The sequence below is a fragment of the Perissodus microlepis genome, chromosome 23 (genome assembly GCF_051167445.1).
Source record: "Perissodus microlepis isolate ML-2025 ecotype Zambia chromosome 23, ASM5116744v1, whole genome shotgun sequence".
Lineage (NCBI taxonomy): Eukaryota > Metazoa > Chordata > Actinopteri > Cichliformes > Cichlidae > Perissodus > Perissodus microlepis.
This window is the reverse complement of record NC_140482.1, coordinates 20,248,177-20,266,520: the sequence shown is the minus strand read 5'-3', so window position 1 is coordinate 20,266,520 and position 18,344 is coordinate 20,248,177. Positions and strand designations below refer to the sequence as shown.

At 47.6% G+C, this 18,344-nt stretch overlaps 1 protein-coding gene and 17 non-coding genes across 18 annotated transcripts in view; all 18 read left to right on the top strand.

The window, feature by feature from the left end:
- Window positions 1-18,344, top strand: part of atp7b (ATPase copper transporting beta) — a 99,587-nt gene that overhangs the window by 11,963 nt on the left and 69,280 nt on the right. The window lies entirely within an intron of this gene.
- trnar-ccu (transfer RNA arginine (anticodon CCU)) lies at window positions 1,088-1,160 on the top strand. The gene has a single exon. It is a non-coding gene; the product is annotated as a tRNA-Arg (tRNA).
- On the top strand, window positions 5,634-5,706 carry trnar-ccu (transfer RNA arginine (anticodon CCU)). Its single transcript has one exon. It is a non-coding gene; the product is annotated as a tRNA-Arg (tRNA).
- trnar-ccu (transfer RNA arginine (anticodon CCU)) lies at window positions 7,289-7,361 on the top strand. Its single transcript has one exon. It is a non-coding gene; the product is annotated as a tRNA-Arg (tRNA).
- Window positions 10,598-10,670, top strand: trnar-ccu (transfer RNA arginine (anticodon CCU)). Its single transcript has one exon. It is a non-coding gene; the product is annotated as a tRNA-Arg (tRNA).
- trnar-ccu (transfer RNA arginine (anticodon CCU)) lies at window positions 12,253-12,325 on the top strand. The gene has a single exon. It is a non-coding gene; the product is annotated as a tRNA-Arg (tRNA).
- Window positions 12,332-12,403, top strand: trnam-cau (transfer RNA methionine (anticodon CAU)). The gene has a single exon. It is a non-coding gene; the product is annotated as a tRNA-Met (tRNA).
- trnar-ccu (transfer RNA arginine (anticodon CCU)) lies at window positions 13,081-13,153 on the top strand. The gene has a single exon. It is a non-coding gene; the product is annotated as a tRNA-Arg (tRNA).
- On the top strand, window positions 13,160-13,231 carry trnam-cau (transfer RNA methionine (anticodon CAU)). The gene has a single exon. It is a non-coding gene; the product is annotated as a tRNA-Met (tRNA).
- Window positions 13,988-14,059, top strand: trnam-cau (transfer RNA methionine (anticodon CAU)). Its single transcript has one exon. It is a non-coding gene; the product is annotated as a tRNA-Met (tRNA).
- On the top strand, window positions 14,736-14,808 carry trnar-ccu (transfer RNA arginine (anticodon CCU)). Its single transcript has one exon. It is a non-coding gene; the product is annotated as a tRNA-Arg (tRNA).
- Window positions 14,815-14,886, top strand: trnam-cau (transfer RNA methionine (anticodon CAU)). The gene has a single exon. It is a non-coding gene; the product is annotated as a tRNA-Met (tRNA).
- trnar-ccu (transfer RNA arginine (anticodon CCU)) lies at window positions 15,563-15,635 on the top strand. Its single transcript has one exon. It is a non-coding gene; the product is annotated as a tRNA-Arg (tRNA).
- Window positions 15,642-15,713, top strand: trnam-cau (transfer RNA methionine (anticodon CAU)). The gene has a single exon. It is a non-coding gene; the product is annotated as a tRNA-Met (tRNA).
- On the top strand, window positions 16,390-16,462 carry trnar-ccu (transfer RNA arginine (anticodon CCU)). The gene has a single exon. It is a non-coding gene; the product is annotated as a tRNA-Arg (tRNA).
- On the top strand, window positions 17,218-17,290 carry trnar-ccu (transfer RNA arginine (anticodon CCU)). Its single transcript has one exon. It is a non-coding gene; the product is annotated as a tRNA-Arg (tRNA).
- trnar-ccu (transfer RNA arginine (anticodon CCU)) lies at window positions 18,046-18,118 on the top strand. The gene has a single exon. It is a non-coding gene; the product is annotated as a tRNA-Arg (tRNA).
- On the top strand, window positions 18,125-18,196 carry trnam-cau (transfer RNA methionine (anticodon CAU)). The gene has a single exon. It is a non-coding gene; the product is annotated as a tRNA-Met (tRNA).

Below are 18,344 nucleotides of genomic sequence, written 5' to 3'. Positions count from 1 at the left end.
GTACTCTCTGGTCTTCATGTGGTTTCACAAGTCTCAACAGACAACATAAACGCCCCCAAATAAAGTGGAGCAATAAGAACAGCGTGTTGGCTGACCAGAGTTCTGGACACTGAGTTGCCCAGAGTGTAATTTATTTTCTCAGCGTTTCTCAAATGTTCTTAAATACAGCTTCATCTTTGAACTAAAAACCAGCTTGAAACCATGGCTCTCACTCGAACCCCCGAAATAACCTGCAAAAAAAGGAAGCCAAGCGCTCATCCGCCCCGGTGGCCTAATGGATAAGGCACTGGCCTCCTAAACCAGGTATTGTGGGTTCGAGTCCTATCTGGGGTGCTGTCCAGCAGAGTGGCGCAGCGGAAGCGTGCTGGGCCCATAACCCAGAGGTCGATGGATCGAAACCATCCTCTGCTATGTCTTTTGGATGGCCCGATTCCCTGAACTGTGTCCAAAAACAGGTGACAGTCAGGACCTTTTCCCCAAAAACGCAGACAAGTAACCCTGTAGTACAGGAACCGAGTGAGTCAGTCATGTACGATAACTGCCCCCGATCACCAAAGGCGACTCCTTATGTGTACATAGAGCCTAGCACAGGGATTCCAACTCCAGTCCTGGAGAGCCACTGTTCTTTTTTTCTTTAGCTTTTAGATGCATCCTTGTTCTGACACACCTGAATCAAATGAATGGCTTGTTATCAGGCCTTTGCCAAACTTGATGCCATGCTGAAGAGCTAATTCAAGCATTTGATCCAGCTGTGTTTGAGCACGTCACACACGCTCCTGCTACTCCCCCTCTTTTAGTGGAACTAGATTCAGTGATTCAAATCGTTGGTACTCTCTGGTCTTCATGTGGTTTCACAAGTCTCAACAGACAACATAAACGCCCCCGAATAAAGTGGAGCAATAAGCACAGCGTGTTGGCTGACCAGAGTTCTGGACACTGAGTTGCCCAGAGTGTAATTTATTTTCTCAGCGTTTCTCAAATGTTCTTAAATACAGCTTTATCTTTGAACTAAAAACCAGCTTGAAACCATGGCTCTCACTCGAACCCCCGAAATAAGCTGCAAAGAAAGGAAGTAAAGCGCTCATCTGCCCCGGTGGCCTAATGGCTAAGGCACTGGCCTCCTAAGCCAGGGATTGTGGGTTCGAGTCCCATTTGGGGTGTTGTCCAGCAGAGTGGCGCAGCGGAAGCGTGCTGGGCCCATAACCCAGAGGTCGATGGATCGAAACCATCCTCTGCTATGTTTTTTTGGATGGCCCGATTCCCTGAACTGTGTCCAAAAAAAGGTGACAGTCAGGACTTTTTCCCCAAAAATGCAGACAAGTAACCCTGTAGTACAGGAACCGAGTGAGTCAGTCATGTACGATAACTGCCCCAGTTGACAAGATGGCGCCAGTATGTTCGGCTCGCCGTCACTCCACCTATTTTCTGGTTTTCTGTTTGCTGTTCATTGCCTTAACTGTGGAAATTAACTCGCTCCGGACTTATGACCGAAAAACTCTTTTTATCATCCGAGACTCAGCAGTGACAGCACCTCTGTCCTTTGTTTTTGATGAGCAAACAAGCAGTGCGCCTCCACCGCTCGATGGCATTCCGCCTTACCTACGTCGCACCTGGTTCCTTCCTCCCAAGCTACACCGGAGAAAACGCTGGAGAAGACGAGGGAAGCGAAGTGGTCTCCTGGCTCGTACAAAGGCATTCCTGTCACTTTCTTGCCTGGCTGATCCTCTCCTTGTACAAATGGGTTTCTGCTACTCTGCCACTGTGAGAGGCTCACTCCAACCCAGAGGACCCTGGGTGCGCACTGTCTCTCCAACTCCGCCTGGTGCTGCTCCTGTTTCGCCGGTGGGCCCGCTTCTCGGCCCGCGCTTCCTTCAGTCGTCTGGTTCGCTCCTCGCCATGCCGGCGGTGGCGTTCTCCTCAGGTGAGCGACTCTCTTCCACCTCCGGCCCGCGCCCGATGCCTGCTCCTCTCCTGCGTGACTCTCCAAGTACGTCGCTGGTTGCTCCTGTTCCGGGTGTTGGGTCTTCGGCTCCTCTACAGCCACGGATCCGCAGACTTGGTACCGTTATTTCAAACCTCCGCCCACTCAGCCGCACATCAACCCCGATGACAGCTACTGATCTCACCTTATCTATGGCTTTGATCAACACTCGATCCCTCTCCAATAAGACGTTTCTGCTCAAAGATTTTTTCTCTTCTCATGAACTGGATTTTATGTTCCTGACTGAGACCTGGCTACATGCTGGTGAGACTGTGGCTTTCTCTGAGCTTCTTCCTCCAGGCTGTTGTTTCTTCAACTCTCCCAGGTCTTCTGGTAAAGGTGGAGGCCTTGCCTGTGTTTTTAAATCAGTTTATGACTGTCATCAGATTTCATCTTCCTCCTTTTCCAGCTTTGAACTGCAGCTTTTTAAACTGAACTCATCTACTCCACTACTGTGTGCAGTAGTGTACCGTCCTCCCAAATTCAATAAGGACTTTATCAGTGAGTTTGGGGAATTCTTATCAGGACTTTCAGTAGATTTTGATCATTTTCTTATTGTTGGCGATCTGAATATCCATGTGTGTTGTCCATCTAAACCTCTGGTTAGAGACTTTGTATCACTGCTGGACTCTTTTAACCTGACTCAGTGTGTGTCTGGCTCCACACATGAGAAAGGTCACACACTGGACCTCGTCATGTCTCACGGCCTGAGTATCCACGTCTCTGAAATCTGTGAGAGTGCGTGTATCTCTGATCACCTTCCTGTTCTGTTTTCTGCCACTGCACAATGTTCTGTTGCTGCAGTTAAAGCTCCTTCACGCCGCCACCGGATCATCAATACCCATGTACCATCCCAGTTCTCTGCTGCTTTCAACAACTCTGAGCTCTCCACGGTGGACTGGATTGACTCCCTGTGTGCAGAAGATTTAACTGCTCTTTTTAACTCAACATGCACTTCTATTCTGGACTCCATCGCTCCCCTAAAATCACTCCGTCCCAAAGCTCACGCTGAACCCTGGATTACAGACTCTGTTCGTGCTCTCAGGCGCTCCTGCAGGTGTGCTGAGAGAAAGTGGAAAAAGGACAAGCTGCAAATCTCCTTCAATATCCTGAGAGACTCTCTTTTAACTTATCAGAAAGCTGCTAAAGAGGCCAAGTCCTCCTACATATCTAACCTGGTCAGCAGTAATGTCCATAAACCTCAGACTCTGTTTCGTGTTTTAAACTCCATTGTTGATCCTCATACGTCCACCTGCCTCACACCTTCTGCCACCCTCTGCAATGACTTTTTATGTTTCTTTGTTAATAAGATTTCCTCCCTGCAGTCTGTCATTCCACCTCCACCTTTCAATCCCTGTGTTTCTCCCTCGTGCCAATCTGCCTGTAACCAGTTTGAGCTAATCTCTCTTTCTCAGCTGCATGAAACAGTCTGCAAGGTCAAGTCTACCAACTGTTCCACTGACGCTATCCCCTCTCGTCTTCTGAAGCAGGTCCTGGACTCAGTTGGACCTGCCCTTCTGGTCCTGATCAATGCCTGTCTCAGCTCTGGTTGTTTCCCAACACTTTTCAAGCATGCTGTTGTTCAACCTCTCCTCAAAAAGCCTAACCTGGATCCATCTATACTCTCTAATTATAGGCCCATCTCCAATCTGCCCTTTCTGTCCAAAGTACTGGAACGAGTTGTCCTCAGGCAGCTCCAGTCATTTTTAGACAACAACAGTCTCTATGAGAAGTTTCAGTCTGGTTTTAGAGCTCGTCACAGCACTGAAACCGCCTTACTGAGAGTTTTTAATGATTTGCTTTTAACTGTAGACTCTGGTTGTGCTGCTGTCCTAGTAACCTTAGACCTGACAGCAGCCTTCGACACTGTTGATCACAACATACTGTTATCCCGCCTAGAACACTGTGTCGGTTTGAAAGGTACTGTTTTAAAGTTTTTCCAGTCCTACCTGGATAACAGGAGTTTTTCTGTTCACCTCGGTGAACTGTCATCTCCCAGAGCTCCTTTAACTTGTGGTGTACCTCAGGGGTCCATTCTAGGCCCCCTGCTGTTTATTCTGTATTTGCTACCTCTGGGCGATGTGCTGCGCAAACATAACGTGTCCTTCCACTCCTTTGCTGATGATATTCAGATCTACCTCCCTCTGAGGTTAGACTGTAAGGACTCTCTGCAGCCGTTATTCTCCTGTCTGTCTGACATTAAGACTTGGATGGCTCTTAACTTTCTACATCTTAATGAAAGTAAAACTGAAGTCATTGTGTTTGGGCTTCCTAAAGACCCCAACCTTTCCTTTGATTTTATGGGACCCCTAACTTCCGAATGTACTTCCTCCATTAAGAGCCTCGGTGTTACTTTTGACAGTGCTTTTAAATTTGATAAACAAATCAGCTCCGTAGTCAAGGGATCTTTTTATCATCTACGGATTTTAGCTAAAGTCAAGTCCTACCTGTGCAGGAACGATCTAGAAAGGGTGGTCCATGCTTTTATTACTTCACGGCTGGACTACTGTAACTCCCTTTATGCTGGTTTAGATCGTTCCTGTCTGCATCGCCTCCAACTGGTGCAGAACGCTGCTGCTCGCATGCTGACCGGCTCTAAAAAGAGAGACCACATCACTCCGGTCCTCTGCTCTCTCCACTGGCTCCCAGTCGCTTTTAGGATTGATTTTAAAATTTTACTGCTGGTTTTTAAGGTTCTTAACGGTACTGCACCTCCTTACCTGGCAGAGCTTCTTAGCATTTACCGCCCCAGGAGATCTTTGAGGTCAGCAGACCTGATGCTTTTAGATGTTCCCAGGTACAGACTAAAGACTAGGGGAGAGAGGGCTTTTGCTGTGGCTGCACCCAGACTGTGGAACAGTTTACCTCCTCACATCAGATTCTCCACAAGCCTAGGAACCTTTAAAACTGCTCTTAAAACTCACCTCTTCTCATTGGCCTTTAGTAAGGTTTAACTTATTGTTTTAATCTATTGTTTTATCAGTGAGGTGTTTTATGTATTTGTGTTTTATTGTATTTTATATTTGTATTTTATTGTACAGCACTTTGGTCAGCCTCGGTTGTTTTTAAATGTGCTTTATAAATAAACTTGACTTGACTTGACTTGCCCCCGATCACCAAAGGCGACTCCTTATGTGTACATAGAGCCTAGCACAGGGATTCCAACTCCAGTCCTGGAGAGCCACTGTTCTTCTTTTCTTTAGCTTTTAGATGCATCCTTGTTCTGACACACCTGAATCAAATGAATGGCTTGTTATCAGGCCTTTGCCAAACTTGATGCCATGCTGAAGAGCTAATTCAAGCATTTGATCCAGCTGTGTTTGAGCACGTCACACATGCTCCTGCTACTCCCCCTCTTTTAGTGGAACTAGATTCAGTGATTCAAATCGTTGGTACTCTCTGGTCTTCATGTGGTTTCACAAGTCTCAACAGACAACATAAACGCCCCCAAATAAAGTGGAGCAATAAGCACAGCGTGTTGGCTGACCAGAGTTCTGGACACTGAGTTGCCCAGAGTGTAATTTATTTTCTCAGCGTTTCTCAAATGTTCTTAAATACAGCTTCATCTTTGAACTAAAAACCAGCTTGAAACCATGGCTCTCACTCGAACCCCCGAAACAACCTGCAAAGAAAGGAAGTCAAGCGCTCATCCGCCCCGGTGGCCTAATGGATAAGGCACTGGCCTCCTAAGCCAGGGATTGTGGGTTCGAGTCCCATCTGGGGTGCTGTCCAGCAGAGTGGCGCAGCGGAAGCGTGCTGGGCCCATAACCCAGAGGTCGATGGATCGAAACCATCCTCTGCTATGTTTTTTTGGATGGCCCGATTCCCTGAACTGTGTCCAAAAAAAGGTGACAGTCAGGACTTTTTCCCCAAAAATGCAGACAAGTAACCCTGTAGTACAGGAACCGAGTGAGTCAGTCATGTACGATAACTGCCCCCGATCACCAAAGGCGACTCCTTATGTGTACATAGAGCCTAGCACAGGGATTCCAACTCCAGTCCTGGAGAGCCACTGTTCTTCTTTTCTTTAGCTTTTAGATGCATCCTTGTTCTGACACACCTGAATCAAATGAATGGCTTGTTATCAGGCCTTTGCCAAACTTGATGCCATGCTGAAGAGCTAATTCAAGCATTTGATCCAGCTGTGTTTGAGCACATCACACATGCTCCTGCTACTCCCCCTCTTTTAGTGGAACTAGATTCAGTGATTCAAATCGTTGGTACTCTCTGGTCTTCATGTGGTTTCACAAGTCTCAACAGACAACATAAACGCCCCCAAATAAAGTGGAGCAATAAGCACAGCGTGTTGGCTGACCAGAGTTCTGGACACTGAGTTGCCCAGAGTGTAATTTATTTTCTCAGCGTTTCTCAAATGTTCTTAAATACAGCTTCATCTTTGAACTAAAAACCAGCTTGAAACCATGGCTCTCACTCGAACCCCCGAAATAACCTGCAAAAAAAGGAAGCCAAGCGCTCATCCGCCCCGGTGGCCTAATGGATAAGGCACTGACCTCCTAAACCAGGTATTGTGGGTTCGAGTCCTATCTGGGGTGCTGTCCAGCAGAGTGGCGCAGCGGAAGCGTGCTGGGCCCATAACCCAGAGGTCGATGGATCGAAACCATCCTCTGCTATGTGTTTTGGATGGCCCGATTCCCTGAACTGTGTCCAAAAACAGGTGACAGTCAGGACCTTTTCCCCAAAAACGCAGACAAGTAACCCTGTAGTACAGGAACCGAGTGAGTCAGTCATGTACGATAACTGCCCCCGATCACCAAAGGCGACTCCTTATGTGTACATAGAGCCTAGCACAGGGATTCCAACTCCAGTCCTGGAGAGCCACTGTTCTTCTTTTCTTTAGCTTTTAGATGCATCCTTGTTCTGACACACCTGAATCAAATGAATGGCTTGTTATCAGGCCTTTGCCAAACTTGATGCCATGCTGAAGAGCTAATTCAAGCATTTGATCCAGCTGTGTTTGAGCACGTCACACATGCTCCTGCTACTCCCCCTCTTTTAGTGGAACTAGATTCAGTGATTCAAATCGTTGGTACTCTCTGGTCTTCATGTGGTTTCACAAGTCTCAACAGACAACATAAACGCCCCCAAATAAAGTGGAGCAATAAGCACAGCGTGTTGGCTGACCAGAGTTCTGGACACTGAGTTGCCCAGAGTGTAATTTATTTTCTCAGCGTTTCTCAAATGTTCTTAAATACAGCTTCATCTTTGAACTAAAAACCAGCTTGAAACCATGGCTCTCACTCGAACCCCCGAAACAACCTGCAAAGAAAGGAAGTCAAGCGCTCATCCGCCCCGGTGGCCTAATGGATAAGGCACTGGCCTCCTAAGCCAGGGATTGTGGGTTCGAGTCCCATCTGGGGTGCTGTCCAGCAGAGTGGCGCAGCGGAAGCGTGCTGGGCCCATAACCCAGAGGTCGATGGATCGAAACCATCCTCTGCTATGTTTTTTTGGATGGCCCGATTCCCTGAACTGTGTCCAAAAAAAGGTGACAGTCAGGACTTTTTCCCCAAAAATGCAGACAAGTAACCCTGTAGTACAGGAACCGATTAAGTCAGTCATGTACGATAACTGCCCCCGATCACCAAAGGCGACTCCTTATGTGTACATAGAGCCTAGCACAGGGATTCCAACTCCAGTCCTGGAGAGCCACTGTTCTTCTTTTCTTTAGCTTTTAGATGCATCCTTGTTCTGACACACCTGAATCAAATGAATGGCTTGTTATCAGGCCTTTGCCAAACTTGATGCCATGCTGAAGAGCTAATTCAAGCATTTGATCCAGCTGTGTTTGAGCACATCACACATGCTCCTGCTACTCCCCCTCTTTTAGTGGAACTAGATTCAGTGATTCAAATCGTTGGTACTCTCTGGTCTTCATGTGGTTTCACAAGTCTCAACAGACAACATAAACGCCCCCAAATAAAGTGGAGCAATAAGCACAGCGTGTTGGCTGACCAGAGTTCTGGACACTGAGTTGCCCAGAGTGTAATTTATTTTCTCAGCGTTTCTCAAATGTTCTTAAATACAGCTTCATCTTTGAACTAAAAACCAGCTTGAAACCATGGCTCTCACTCGAACCCCCGAAATAACCTGCAAAAAAAGGAAGTCAAGCGCTCATCCGCCCCGGTGGCCTAATGGATAAGGCACTGGCCTCCTAAGCCAGGGATTGTGGGTTCGAGTTCCATCTGGGGTGCTGTCCAGCAGAGTGGCGCAGCGGAAGCGTGCTGGGCCCATAACCCAGAGGTCGATGGATCGAAACCATCCTCTGCTATGTGTTTTGGATGGCCCGATTCCCTGAACTGTGTCCAAAAACAGGTGACAGTCAGGACCTTTTCCCCAAAAACGCAGACAAGTAACCCTGTAGTACAGGAACCGAGTGAGTCAGTCATGTACGATAACTGCCCCCGATCACCAAAGGCGACTCCTTATGTGTACATAGAGCCTAGCACAGGGATTCCAACTCCAGTCCTGGAGAGCCACTGTTCTTTTTTTCTTTAGCTTTTAGATGCATCCTTGTTCTGACACACCTGAATCAAATGAATGGCTTGTTATCAGGCCTTTGCCAAACTTGATGCCATGCTGAAGAGCTAATTCAAGCATTTGATCCAGCTGTGTTTGAGCACGTCACACATGCTCCTGCTACTCCCCCTCTTTTAGTGGAACTAGATTCAGTGATTCAAATCGTTGGTACTCTCTGGTCTTCATGTGGTTTCACAAGTCTCAACAGACAACATAAACGCCCCCAAATAAAGTGGAGCAATAAGCACAGCGTGTTGGCTGACCAGAGTTCTGGACACTGAGTTGCCCAGAGTGTAATTTATTTTCTCAGCGTTTCTCAAATGTTCTTAAATACAGCTTCATCTTTGAACTAAAAACCAGCTTGAAACCATGGCTCTCACTCGAACCCCCGAAACAACCTGCAAAGAAAGGAAGTCAAACGCTCATCCGCCCCGGTATCCTAATGGATAAGGCACTGGCCTCCTAAGCCAGGGATTGTGGGTTCGAGTCCCATCTGGGGTGCTGTCCAGCAGAGTGACACAGCGGAAGCATGCTTGGCCCATAACCCAGAGGTCGATGGATCGAAACCATCCTCTGCTATGTTTTTCGGATGGCCCGATTCCCTGAACTGTGTCCAAAAACAGGTGACAGTCAGGACCTTTTCCCCAAAAACGCAGACAAGTAACCCTGTAGTACAGGAACCGAGTGAGTCAGTCATGTACGATAACTGCCCCCGATCACCAAAGGCGACTCCTTATGTGTACATAGAGCCTAGCACAGGGATTCCAACTCCAGTCCTGGAGAGCCACTGTTCTTCTTTTCTTTAGCTTTTAGATGCATCCTTGTTCTGACACACCTGAATCAAATGAATGGCTTGTTATCAGGCCTTTGCCAAACTTGATGCCATGCTGAAGAGCTAATTCAAGCATTTGATCCAGCTGTGTTTGAGCACGTCACACATGCTCCTGCTACTCCCCCTCTTTTAGTGGAACTAGATTCAGTGATTCAAATCGTTGGTACTCTCTGGTCTTCATGTGGTTTCACAAGTCTCAACAGACAACATAAACGCCCCCAAATAAAGTGGAGCAATAAGCACAGCGTGTTGGCTGACCAGAGTTCTGGACACTGAGTTGCCCAGAGTGTAATTTATTTTCTCAGCGTTTCTCAAATGTTCTTAAATACAGCTTCATCTTTGAACTAAAAACCAGCTTGAAACCATGGCTCTCACTCGAACCCCCGAAATAACCTGCAAAAAAAGGAAGTCAAGCGCTCATCCGCCCCGGTGGCCTAATGGATAAGGCACTGGCCTCCTAAGCCAGGGATTGTGGGTTCGAGTTCCATCTGGGGTGCTGTCCAGCAGAGTGGCGCAGCGGAAGCGTGCTGGGCCCATAACCCAGAGGTCGATGGATCGAAACCATCCTCTGCTATGTGTTTTGGATGGCCCGATTCCCTGAACTGTGTCCAAAAACAGGTGACAGTCAGGACCTTTTCCCCAAAAACGCAGACAAGTAACCCTGTAGTACAGGAACCGAGTGAGTCAGTCATGTACGATAACTGCCCCCGATCACCAAAGGCGACTCCTTATGTGTACATAGAGCCTAGCACAGGGATTCCAACTCCAGTCCTGGAGAGCCACTGTTCTTTTTTTCTTTAGCTTTTAGATGCATCCTTGTTCTGACACACCTGAATCAAATGAATGGCTTGTTATCAGGCCTTTGCCAAACTTGATGCCATGCTGAAGAGCTAATTCAAGCATTTGATCCAGCTGTGTTTGAGCACGTCACACATGCTCCTGCTACTCCCCCTCTTTTAGTGGAACTAGATTCAGTGATTCAAATCGTTGGTACTCTCTGGTCTTCATGTGGTTTCACAAGTCTCAACAGACAACATAAACGCCCCCAAATAAAGTGGAGCAATAAGCACAGCGTGTTGGCTGACCAGAGTTCTGGACACTGAGTTGCCCAGAGTGTAATTTATTTTCTCAGCGTTTCTCAAATGTTCTTAAATACAGCTTCATCTTTGAACTAAAAACCAGCTTGAAACCATGGCTCTCACTCGAACCCCCGAAATAACCTGCAAAAAAAGGAAGCCAAGCGCTCATCCGCCCCGGTGGCCTAATGGATAAGGCACTGGCCTCCTAAGCCAGGGATTGTGGGTTCGAGTCCCATCTGGGGTGCTGTCCAGCAGAGTGGCGCAGCGGAAGCGTGCTGGGCCCATAACCCAGAGGTCGATGGATCGAAACCATCCTCTGCTATGTTTTTTTGGATGGCCCGATTCCCTGAACTGTGTCCAAAAAAAGGTGACAGTCAGGACTTTTTCCCCAAAAATGCAGACAACTAACCCTGTAGTACAGGAACCGAGTGAGTCAGTCATGTACGATAACTGCCCCCGATCACCAAAGGCGACTCCTTATGTGTACATAGAGCCTAGCACAGGGATTCCAACTCCAGTCCTGGAGAGCCACTGTTCTTCTTTTCTTTAGCTTTTAGATGCATCCTTGTTCTGACACACCTGAATCAAATGAATGGCTTGTTATCAGGCCTTTGCCAAACTTGATGCCATGCTGAAGAGCTAATTCAAGCATTTGATCCAGCTGTGTTTGAGCACGTCACACATGCTCCTGCTACTCCCCCTCTTTTAGTGGAACTAGATTCAGTGATTCAAATCGTTGGTACTCTCTGGTCTTCATGTGGTTTCACAAGTCTCAACAGACAACATAAACGCCCCCAAATAAAGTGGAGCAATAAGCACAGCGTGTTGGCTGACCAGAGTTCTGGACACTGAGTTGCCCAGAGTGTAATTTATTTTCTCAGCGTTTCTCAAATGTTCTTAAATACAGCTTCATCTTTGAACTAAAAACCAGCTTGAAACCATGGCTCTCACTCGAACCCCCGAAATAACCTGCAAAAAAAGGAAGTCAAGCGCTCATCCGCCCCGGTGGCCTAATGGATAAGGCACTGGCCTCCTAAGCCAGGGATTGTGGGTTCGAGTTCCATCTGGGGTGCTGTCCAGCAGAGTGGCGCAGCGGAAGCGTGCTGGGCCCATAACCCAGAGGTCGATGGATCGAAACCATCCTCTGCTATGTGTTTTGGATGGCCCGATTCCCTGAACTGTGTCCAAAAACAGGTGACAGTCAGGACCTTTTCCCCAAAAACGCAGACAAGTAACCCTGTAGTACAGGAACCGAGTGAGTCAGTCATGTACGATAACTGCCCCCGATCACCAAAGGCGACTCCTTATGTGTACATAGAGCCTAGCACAGGGATTCCAACTCCAGTCCTGGAGAGCCACTGTTCTTTTTTTCTTTAGCTTTTAGATGCATCCTTGTTCTGACACACCTGAATCAAATGAATGGCTTGTTATCAGGCCTTTGCCAAACTTGATGCCATGCTGAAGAGCTAATTCAAGCATTTGATCCAGCTGTGTTTGAGCACGTCACACATGCTCCTGCTACTCCCCCTCTTTTAGTGGAACTAGATTCAGTGATTCAAATCGTTGGTACTCTCTGGTCTTCATGTGGTTTCACAAGTCTCAACAGACAACATAAACGCCCCCAAATAAAGTGGAGCAATAAGCACAGCGTGTTGGCTGACCAGAGTTCTGGACACTGAGTTGCCCAGAGTGTAATTTATTTTCTCAGCGTTTCTCAAATGTTCTTAAATACAGCTTCATCTTTGAACTAAAAACCAGCTTGAAACCATGGCTCTCACTCGAACCCCCGAAATAACCTGCAAAAAAAGGAAGCCAAGCGCTCATCCGCCCCGGTGGCCTAATGGATAAGGCACTGGCCTCCTAAGCCAGGGATTGTGGGTTCGAGTCCCATCTGGGGTGCTGTCCAGCAGAGTGGCGCAGCGGAAGCGTGCTGGGCCCATAACCCAGAGGTCGATGGATCGAAACCATCCTCTGCTATGTTTTTTTGGATGGCCCGATTCCCTGAACTGTGTCCAAAAAAAGGTGACAGTCAGGACTTTTTCCCCAAAAATGCAGACAACTAACCCTGTAGTACAGGAACCGAGTGAGTCAGTCATGTACGATAACTGCCCCCGATCACCAAAGGCGACTCCTTATGTGTACATAGAGCCTAGCACAGGGATTCCAACTCCAGTCCTGGAGAGCCACTGTTCTTCTTTTCTTTAGCTTTTAGATGCATCCTTGTTCTGACACACCTGAATCAAATGAATGGCTTGTTATCAGGCCTTTGCCAAACTTGATGCCATGCTGAAGAGCTAATTCAAGCATTTGATCCAGCTGTGTTTGAGCACGTCACACATGCTCCTGCTACTCCCCCTCTTTTAGTGGAACTAGATTCAGTGATTCAAATCGTTGGTACTCTCTGGTCTTCATGTGGTTTCACAAGTCTCAACAGACAACATAAACGCCCCCAAATAAAGTGGAGCAATAAGCACAGCGTGTTGGCTGACCAGAGTTCTGGACACTGAGTTGCCCAGAGTGTAATTTATTTTCTCAGCGTTTCTCAAATGTTCTTAAATACAGCTTCATCTTTGAACTAAAAACCAGCTTGAAACCATGGCTCTCACTCGAACCCCCGAAACAACCTGCAAAGAAAGGAAGTCAAGCGCTCATCCGCCCCGGTGGCCTAATGGATAAGGCACTGGCCTCCTAAGCCAGGGATTGTGGGTTCGAGTCCCATCTGGGGTGCTGTCCAGCAGAGTGGCGCAGCGGAAGCGTGCTGGGCCCATAACCCAGAGGTCGATGGATCGAAACCATCCTCTGCTATGTTTTTTTGGATGGCCCGATTCCCTGAACTGTGTCCAAAAAAAGGTGACAGTCAGGACTTTTTCCCCAAAAATGCAGACAAGTAACCCTGTAGTACAGGAACCGATTAAGTCAGTCATGTACGATAACTGCCCCCGATCACCAAAGGCGACTCCTTATGTGTACATAGAGCCTAGCACAGGGATTCCAACTCCAGTCCTGGAGAGCCACTGTTCTTCTTTTCTTTAGCTTTTAGATGCATCCTTGTTCTGACACACCTGAATCAAATGAATGGCTTGTTATCAGGCCTTTGCCAAACTTGATGCCATGCTGAAGAGCTAATTCAAGCATTTGATCCAGCTGTGTTTGAGCACGTCACACATGCTCCTGCTACTCCCCCTCTTTTAGTGGAACTAGATTCAGTGATTCAAATCGTTGGTACTCTCTGGTCTTCATGTGGTTTCACAAGTCTCAACAGACAACATAAACGCCCCCAAATAAAGTGGAGCAATAAGCACAGCGTGTTGGCTGACCAGAGTTCTGGACACTGAGTTGCCCAGAGTGTAATTTATTTTCTCAGCGTTTCTCAAATGTTCTTAAATACAGCTTCATCTTTGAACTAAAAACCAGCTTGAAACCATGGCTCTCACTCGAACCCCCGAAACAACCTGCAAAGAAAGGAAGTCAAGCGCTCATCCGCCCCGGTGGCCTAATGGATAAGGCACTGGCCTCCTAAACCAGGTATTGTGGGTTCGAGTCCTATCTGGGGTGCTGTCCAGCAGAGTGGCGCAGCGGAAGCGTGCTGGGCCCATAACCCAGAGGTCGATGGATCGAAACCATCCTCTGCTATGTGTTTTGGATGGCCCGATTCCCTGAACTGTGTCCAAAAACAGGTGACAGTCAGGACCTTTTCCCCAAAAACGCAGACAAGTAACCCTGTAGTACAGGAACCGAGTGAGTCAGTCATGTACGATAACTGCCCCCGATCACCAAAGGCGACTCCTTATGTGTACATAGAGCCTAGCACAGGGATTCCAACTCCAGTCCTGGAGAGCCACTGTTCTTTTTTTCTTTAGCTTTTAGATGCATCCTTGTTCTGACACACCTGAATCAAATGAATGGCTTGTTATCAGGCCTTTGCCAAACTTGATGCCATGCTGAAGAGCTAATTCAAGCATTTGATCCAGCTGTGTTTGAGCACGTCACACATGCTCCTGCTACTCCCCCTCTTTTAGTGGAACTAGATTCAGTGATTCAAATCGTTGGTACTCTCTGGTCTTCATGTGGTTTCACAAGTCTCAACAGACAACATAAACGCCCCCGAATAAAGTGGAGCAATAAGCACAGCGTGTTGGCTGACCAGAGTTCTGGACACTGAGTTGCCCAGAGTGTAATTTATTTTCTCAGCGTTTCTCAAATGTTCTTAAATACAGCTTCATCTTTGAACTAAAAACCAGCTTGAAACCATGGCTCTCACTCGAACCCCCGAAATAACCTGCAAAGAAAGGAAGTAAAGCGCTCATCTGCCCCGGTGGCCTAATGGCTAAGGCACTGGCCTCCTAAGCCAGGGATTGTGGGTTCAAGTCCCATTTGGGGTGTTGTCCAGCAGAGTGGCGCAGCGGAAGCGTGCTGGGCCCATAACCCAGAGGTCGATGGATCGAAACCATCCTCTGCTATGTGTTTTGGATGGCCCGATTCCCTGAACTGTGTCCAAAAACAGGTGACAGTCAGGACCTTTTCCCCAAAAACGCAGACAAGTAACCCTGTAGTACAGGAACCGAGTGAGTCAGTCATGTACGATAACTGCCCCCGATCACCAAAGGCGACTCCTTATGTGTACATAGAGCCTTGCACAGGGATTCCAACTCCAGTCCTGGAGAGCCACTGTTCTTTTTTTCTTTAGCTTTTAGATGCATCCTTGTTCTGACACACCTGAATCAAATGAATGGCTTGTTATCAGGCCTTTGCCAAACTTGATGCCATGCTGAAGAGCTAATTCAAGCATTTGATCCAGCTGTGTTTGAGCACGTCACACATGCTCCTGCTACTCCCCCTCTTTTAGTGGAACTAGATTCAGTGATTCAAATCGTTGGTACTCTCTGGTCTTCATGTGGTTTCACAAGTCTCAACAGACAACATAAACGCCCCCAAATAAAGTGGAGCAATAAGCACAGCGTGTTGGCTGACCAGAGTTCTGGACACTGAGTTGCCCAGAGTGTAATTTATTTTCTCAGCGTTTCTCAAATGTTCTTAAATACAGCTTCATCTTTGAACTAAAAACCAGCTTGAAACCATGGCTCTCACTCGAACCCCCGAAATAACCTGCAAAAAAAGGAAGTCAAGCGCTCATCCGCCCCGGTGGCCTAATGGATAAGGCACTGGCCTCCTAAGCCAGGGATTGTGGGTTCGAGTCCCATCTGGGGTGCTGTCCAGCAGAGTGGCGCAGCGGAAGCGTGCTGGGCCCATAACCCAGAGGTCGATGGATCGAAACCATCCTCTGCTATGTGTTTTGGATGGCCCGATTCCCTGAACTGTGTCCAAAAACAGGTGACAGTCAGGACCTTTTCCCCAAAAACGCAGACAAGTAACCCTGTAGTACAGGAACCGAGTGAGTCAGTCATGTACGATAACTGCCCCCGATCACCAAAGGCGACTCCTTATGTGTACATAGAGCCTAGCACAGGGATTCCAACTCCAGTCCTGGAGAGCCACTGTTCTTTTTTTCTTTAGCTTTTAGATGCATCCTTGTTCTGACACACCTGAATCAAATGAATGGCTTGTTATCAGGCCTTTGCCAAACTTGATGCCATGCTGAAGAGCTAATTCAAGCATTTGATCCAGCTGTGTTTGAGCACGTCACACATGCTCCTGCTACTCCCCCTCTTTTAGTGGAACTAGATTCAGTGATTCAAATCGTTGGTACTCTCTGGTCTTCCTGTGGTTTCACAAGTCTCAACAGACAACATAAACGCCCCCAAATAAAGTGGAGCAATAAGCACAGCGTGTTGGCTGACCAGAGTTCTGGACACTGAGTTGCCCAGAGTGTAATTTATTTTCTCAGCGTTTCTCAAATGTTCTTAAATACAGCTTCATCTTTGAACTAAAAACCTGCTTGAAAGTATGGCTCTCACTCGAACCCCCGAAATAACCTGCAAAGAAAGGAAGTCAAGCGCTCATCCGCCCCGGTGGCCTAATGGATAAGGCACTGGCCTCCTAAGCCAGGGATTGTGGGTTCGAGTCCCATCTGGGGTGCTGTCCAGCAGAGTGGCGCAGCGGAAGCGTGCTGGGCCCATAACCCAGAGGTCGACGGATCGAAACCATCCTCTGCTATGTTTTTTTGGATGGCCCGATTCCCTGAACTGTGTCCAAAAAAAGGTGACAGTCAGGACTTTTTCCCCAAAAATGCAGACAAGTAACCCTGTAGTACAGGAACCGAGTGAGTCAGTCATGTACGATAACTGCCCCCGATCACCAAAGGCGACTCCTTATGTGTACATAGAGCCTAGCACAGGGATTCCAACTCCAGTCCTGGAGAGCCACTGTTCTTCTTTTCTTTAGCTTTTAGATGCATCCTTGTTCTGACACACCTGAATCAAATGAATGGCTTGTTATCAGGCCTTTGCCAAACTTGATGCCATGCTGAAGAGCTAATTCAAGCATTTGATCCAGCTGTGTTTGAGCACGTCACACATGCTCCTGCTACTCCCCCTCTTTTAGTGGAACTAGATTCAGTGATTCAAATCGTTGGTACTCTCTGGTCTTCATGTGGTTTCACAAGTCTCAACAGACAACATAAACGCCCCCAAATAAAGTGGAGCAATAAGCACAGCGTGTTGGCTGACCAGAGTTCTGGACACTGAGTTGCCCAGAGTGTAATTTATTTTCTCAGCGTTTCTCAAATGTTCTTAAATACAGCTTCATCTTTGAACTAAAAACCAGCTTGAAACCATGGCTCTCACTCGAACCCCCGAAACAACCTGCAAAGAAAGGAAGTCAAGCGCTCATCCGCCCCGGTGGCCTAATGGATAAGGCACTGGCCTCCTAAGCCAGGGATTGTGGGTTCGAGTCCCATCTGGGGTGCTGTCCAGCAGAGTGGCGCAGCGGAAGCGTGCTGGGCCCATAACCCAGAGGTCGACGGATCGAAACCATCCTCTGCTATGTTTTTTTGGATGGCCCGATTCCCTGAACTGTGTCCAAAAAAAGGTGACAGTCAGGACTTTTTCCCCAAAAATGCAGACAAGTAACCCTGTAGTACAGGAACCGAGTGAGTCAGTCATGTACGATAACTGCCCCCGATCACCAAAGGCGACTCCTTATGTGTACATAGAGCCTAGCACAGGGATTCCAACTCCAGTCCTGGAGAGCCACTGTTCTTCTTTTCTTTAGCTTTTAGATGCATCCTTGTTCTGACACACCTGAATCAAATGAATGGCTTGTTATCAGGCCTTTGCCAAACTTGATGCCATGCTGAAGAGCTAATTCAAGCATTTGATCCAGCTGTGTTTGAGCACGTCACACATGCTCCTGCTACTCCCCCTCTTTTAGTGGAACTAGATTCAGTGATTCAAATCGTTGGTACTCTCTGGTCTTCATGTGGTTTCACAAGTCTCAACAGACAACATAAACGCCCCCAAATAAAGTGGAGCAATAAGCACAGCGTGTTGGCTGACCAGAGTTCTGGACACTGAGTTGCCCAGAGTGTAATTTATTTTCTCAGCGTTTCTCAAATGTTCTTAAATACAGCTTCATCTTTGAACTAAAAACCAGCTTGAAACCATGGCTCTCACTCGAACCCCCGAAACAACCTGCAAAGAAAGGAAGTCAAGCGCTCATCCGCCCCGGTGGCCTAATGGATAAGGCACTGGCCTCCTAAGCCAGGGATTGTGGGTTCGAGTCCCATCTGGGGTGCTGTCCAGCAGAGTGGCGCAGCGGAAGCGTGCTGGGCCCATAACCCAGAGGTCGATGGATCGAAACCATCCTCTGCTATGTTTTTTTGGATGGCCCGATTCCCTGAACTGTGTCCAAAAAAAGGTGACAGTCAGGACTTTTTCCCCAAAAATGCAGACAAGTAACCCTGTAGTACAGGAACCGAGTGAGTCAGTCATGTACGATAACTGCCCCCGATCACCAAAGG